This window comes from Rana temporaria, chromosome 10 (assembly GCF_905171775.1).
Source record: "Rana temporaria chromosome 10, aRanTem1.1, whole genome shotgun sequence".
Taxonomy (NCBI): Eukaryota; Metazoa; Chordata; class Amphibia; order Anura; family Ranidae; genus Rana; species Rana temporaria.
The window spans coordinates 25665490-25671616 of NC_053498.1; positions in this window are offsets into that span (position 1 = coordinate 25665490).

Below are 6127 nucleotides of genomic sequence, written 5' to 3' on the forward strand. Positions count from 1 at the left end.
TGTGGTCAGGTCAGTGTAGTCAGGTCAGGTCAGTGTAGTCAGGTCAGTGATTGTGTATGCAGGTCAGGTCAGTGTATGCAATGCAGGTCAGGTCAGTGTATGCAATGCAGGTCAGGTCAGTGTATGCAATGCAGGTCAGTGTAGTCAGGTCAGTGTAGTGTATGCAGGTCAGGTCAGTGTAGTCAGGACAGGTCAGTGTTAGTGTATGCAGGTTATGTCAGTGTGTACTGACACATACACACACTCACGTAGGTCTGGGTATGTGTCAGGTAGGTCACCCTGCGCCACTCCACCGGTCGCGCCCGCACCCCCCCTCCCGGTGCCGGCTTGGCTTGGGTCATCCCTAAACTGTTCCCACAAAGTTGGGAGCATGAGATTGCCCAACATTCCTTGGTATTTTGACGCCTTACGAATCACGTGTTCGTTCACTGGAACTAATGGGTCAAGCCCAACCCCTGAAAAACAACCCCCACACCATAATCCCCCCTCCACTAAACAATTTGGTTCAGTGTCCAAAGCAAGGTCCATTAAAACATAGATGAGCGAGTTTGGGGTGGAGGAACTTGACTGGCCATTCATCAAGTTTCATTCGACACTGGCAAAGAGTCCTGACCTCAAACCGACAGAACACCTTTGGGATGAATTAGTGTGGAGCCAGGCCTTCTTGTCCAACATCAGTGCCTGACCTCACAAGTGCACATCTGGAAGAATAGTCAAACATTCCCATAGACACACTCCTAAACCTTGTGGACAGCCTTCCCAGAAGAGTTGAAGCTGTTATAGCTGCAAAGGGTGAGCCAACTCAATATTGAGCCCTACGGACTAAGACTGGAATGTCATTAAAATTCATATGGGTGCAGGGCTGGACTGGGACAAAAATTTGGCCCTGGACTTCATTCAGACTGGCCCACTTTGACAGGTCTCTCCCATGGCGGCCGGACAACTCCTGCATCCCCCCCCCCGGCCACCAAAGCCCCCTCTCCCCCTTCACTAGCCACTAGCCATTCTGCTTTATTAGAGTAGAACGGCTGGTACTGGTACTCTTATAGACAGTACCAGTGGGGAAGCTAGACATTATTTCACCCGGGGCAAAGAATCAGTTTGGTGCCCCCCCCTTATGGGACACGATTAGGTAGAAGTGAGAAAGTCCCAGGCCATAGCTGTTGAGTCAGCTGTCTGTCCCCTCCCCCGTGCTCCTCTGTCGTCCCCCCTGCTTCTCTGTTCCCCCAGGTGAGTGCTGCGGGGAGGTAGAGGAGGTGAGCGCTGCAGGAAGAGAGAGACAGAGGAGCCGAGGGGGGGGTGGCGGTTCGTGTCACTGAAGCCGGCCCACTGAGCCATCGGCCCACCGGGAAACTCCCCGTAGTCCCAATGGCCAGTCCATCCCTGTATGGGTGTAAAGGCATGTGTCCCAATACTTTTGACTTTATAGTGTAGATTTATTCCAAACACAAGTTGCATACAAAAGCCAACATATTAGTAGCCTGGCAACACATTCTCTTTAAGTACTTTTCTGTTGTTTTGTAGTTCCTGAGGACTTCCCATGAACACATTAATTCTCATTTGTCAGAATGGCGTGGTATCACTTGGACTATTCCTTCATCCTGATCTTGACATGGATATCAATGCAACCATATGGCAAGTACAAGTTATAGAAAACAGATTGTGTAAGATAATAGCTGGGGAAATGGGGCTTGAAAACATGCACTGGGTCAACTGCCATTTCTCATGGTGGAAGGAAAAAATGGCAGTTGACATGTTTAGTCTCAGGACTTGAAGTGGTGGTTCAGCTATAACATAGGCATGGAAAGTGTAACAAATCACGGAGGGCGTTGGCCTTAGGATAGATGGGACTGCAGAATAAAAAGTCAGGTGACCTTCCATACGCGCTTTAGGCTCAGTTAACACCTGAGTGACTTGAAGTGCGCTTCTAGAAGCACTTTAACCACTTCAGCCCCGGAGGATTTGGCTGCCCAATGACCGGGCCATTTTTTGCGATTTGGCACTGCATCGTTTTAACTGACAATTGCGCGGTCATGCGACGTGACGCCCAAACAAAATTGATGTCCTTTTTTTCCCACAAATAGAGCTTTCTTTTGGTGGTATTTGATCACCTCTGCGGTTTTAATTTTGTTGCGCTATAAACAAAAAAAGAGCGCCAATTTGAAAAAAAAGCAATATTTTTTACTTTTTGCTATAATAAATATCCCCCAAAAAATATATAAAAAAAGATACGTATTCTACATATTTTTGGTAAAAAAAAAAATCGCAATAAGTGTATATTGATTGGTTTGCGCAAAAGTTATAGGCCCAGATTCACAAAGCACTTACGCCGATGTATAACACATTACGCCGACGTAAGTGCAAATGTACGCCGGCGTATGTGTGCGCCAGACCCACAAACTAATATGCGCCTAAAAACAGGCTACACCCCGCCGACGTAGCTTGAATACACCGGCGTAGGTTGGGGAAACATATGGGCTGGGAGCATGGTGCCGCTCCCATTTATTAGCCATTCAAGCATGCAAATGAGGGAAATACGCCGATTCACGAACGTGCGTGTGCCCGGCGCATGGTACGCGAGATGCACGTAAGTTGCACGTCCGACGTAAAGTTATTCCCCATAAATGAGGTGCAACCCGGGAAAAGACATGCACAGGTCTGCACCAGGGAACACAAGCCGGCGTATTGTGCGTTGGACGTGTGTCTGGCTGGGCGTACGTTTTGTTCACGGCGTGCGTGGTGATCCGACGTAGCTTAGGCGGTTGTGCCGACGTGGTTGTGAGCAGGCGCAGGGGGGTGCTGTGTATGCGCCCACGTCACGGCGCATGCGCAGTTCGTGATACGTACCTGTCTGGCGCTCGGCCCATCATTTGCATGGGGTCACGCCTCATTTGCATGGGGTCACGCCCACTTCCACCTACGCCGGCGTGCGCCTTCGAAACCTACGCCACTCTGGCGCAGCGTTGGGAGCACTGGCTTGCTGAATGCAATGCTTGCCTCTCCACGATATGTTGGCGTGGCGTACGGTGTTTGCTCTACGGCGGCGTAATGTGCGCCTTGCTCTCTGTGAATCTAGGCTATAGTGTCTACAAAATAGGGGATAGATTTATGGTATTTTTATTAATATATATATATATATATATTTTGTCACTAGTAATGGCAGTGATCTGCGATTTTTATCGTGGCTGTGACATTATGGTGGACACATCGGACACTTTTGACGCTATTTTGGGAAAATGCACTGATTACCGTGTAAATGGCACTGGCAGGGAAGGGGTTAACTACTAGGGGGTGAGGAAGGGGTTAAGTGTGTCTTAGGGAGTGATTCTAACTGTGTGGGGGCTGGGCTACCTGTGACACGACAATAGGGAGCAGTAGATCAGTGTCCTGTCACAAGTCAGAACAATGCCTTGTTTACAAAGGTATCCCCCTGTCCTGCCTCTCTCCGTGCCCCAATCGCAGGACACCGGCAGACATCGAGTCTGTGGGTCCCGCGGGCACAGTCACGGAGCACGCAACAGGGGCGTGCGCGTGCCCGCACAGCGGCAAATTCAAAGTTATCTTGGTTTGAGGATTCAAACTAAAGATACAACGTGGGTAATTTGAAAGTACGCTGGCGTATCAGTAGATACGCCGGCGTACTCGCTCTGTGGATCTGCCCCATTGTTTGTACGGAGTTAATTTTTAGATGCGCACACAGTCATCACTATCTTTTTATATGATAGTGGATTGATGTTTTCACTGAATATTATATCAACATTATATTAATCTATTGTCTCAATCACGTTATATATTATTTTAGTTAGTGCGCCAGCACTGGGCTCTGGATGGTTTCCTTTATTATCTTTGCTATTCTGTATATATTATCACTCTTGTCACCTTCCACATCATTCAGTTGATGTTGGGCGGTGATCATTTGGCGTGGAACACAATTTTATGACTCACAGGAATTGTTATCACGTTTATTTTATTTATTTTATTATCAGCAAGCGCTAATACACCCCCCTATTTTTAACTTGTATCGGTGTGTGAGCACTAATTAGTTGTGGCTGCTGCTTAGTATATATATTTGTTTTAAATAATTAGTTTAGTTCTCAGTGCCCTGGTTAGGTTGGTTTGCGCATTGGTTCCCCCCATTTACATATGCTGCATATCATTGTCGCCCATCAGTGCCACATATCAGTGTCCATCGGTGACACCCATTAGTACTGCATACGTGCAGCCTCATCAATGCCGCCTCATCAGTGCTGCATATCAGTGCAGCCTTATCAATGCCTCCTCATTAGTGCCCACCGGTGCTGCCTATCAGTGCCCATCAGTGCAGCCTCGTCAAAGTCCATCAGTACAGCCTCATCAATGTCCATCAGTGCAGCCTATCAGTACTCATCAGTGCCCATCAGTGCAGCCTCACCAATGTCCATCAGTGCCACCTTTTTTCACTTGTTAATCAAAAAAAAAAATGCCCATTGGTGATTAAATACCACCAAAGGGTGGGTGGTTAGTTGGAGGCCTTGGTGCCCCCCCTCCTCCCCGGCCGTGGGCTATGGATCCGGACCTGGGTCCTTGGGGTTCTTTTACCCCCCTTGTTTTTCCCCTTTATCATGGCACTCATACGAGCACCTGCCTGGTTCATACCCAGGCTTAGGTAGTTTGGCGGCTACCCTAGTTTTTCTCCCCCTTTATTGCTCCATTCTGTTGAAACTTATCCTTATTGCCCTCCTGTATGCCCCGTTGCCCCGTGGGTCGCCATGGCTGCTGGTGTTCGTTTGGATGTTGGCCGTTGCGGGGACCCATGAGAATGTAATTGCACTACTAATTACACTTATTATTGTTTCTCTATGCCTATACAATGCGATCGGTTTATCATTTATTTTTGGCTGCCGGGCGGCCCTGCGAGCAGGGGCGGACTGACCATTGAGGCTCTCGGGCACTGACCGAGGGCCCCATGCCACTAGGGGGCCCCATCAGGGTTGCCAGGCTCAATAAAACCAGGGACAGTATGTAAAATTCTGTGTGTTTTTTTACATCTGTCCCTGATATGTCCGAAACCGACATGCTTTTGATGTGAAAATACTGAGATTTTAGCTGCCCTGCCTATGCACTGCCTCCTGGCGTGGTGGCCATCTGTAAGCCCGGGGGCCCCAAAATCTTCTATTGCCCGTGGGCCCCATGAGTTGTCAGTCCGCCCCTGCCTGCGAGGCCACAAGCTCAGCATATTATGCCCTGTTGGACATGTCTGTCCTATGTTTTATATGTCTTTTTTCTTCTACTTATTCCTTTAATAAATACTGATTACACAAAAAAAATACCACAAAAGGAAATCTTGATTTATTTAAAAAAAAATATGAAAATGCTATATGGGTACAGTGTTGCATGACTCGCATTTTTCATTAAAAAATTTGAGAGTGCTGAAAGCTGAAAATTGGCCCGGGCAGGAAGGGGGTGAAAGTGCCCGGTAGGCAAGTGGATAAAGTTATTTTTTTTCAAAATTTCCCCGGTAGACACATGCTCCATCACGGTTTATTCATCTAGCTTCATTTTTCTTTGCAGACACAAAGTCGTGTTCGCAGAACCCGGGATACTTAATAGAAGCCCCAAAACGTGTGACGGTGCAAAGGGGACTGTGTGTGCATATCCCGTGCCGTTTCACTGTGCCCGAGGATAAGAAGCTGGACGAGAATACCAAGGGATCGTGGTTCAACCGGACACAAATAAGAAAGCCACCCGTGGCTACTAATCAAGGACGTGTATCTGACAGTACAGAAGGACGATTCTTCCTAACTGGAGAAGCGTGGAAGGGAGACTGTTCTCTGTCCATTAATGATGCTGTGCCCTCCGATGCCAGTTTTTATCTGTTTAGACTTACATATAGTAACAACTTTAGCTATTGTAGGATCAAACCTAAAGTGATTGTGACAGGTGAGTGCCACCATTTTTTAACCACTGGTTTTACTTTCAATGGGGTGGATTCAAGAAGCAATTGCGCCTGTGTAACCATAGGTTACACAGCTCAATTGCTTACTTGCGCCGGCGTAACGAATGCTCCTGATTCAGGAACCTCGTTACGCCGACTGCAGCCTAAGATCTGCGCGGCATAAGGCTCTTATGCCCGCATATCTTAGGCTGC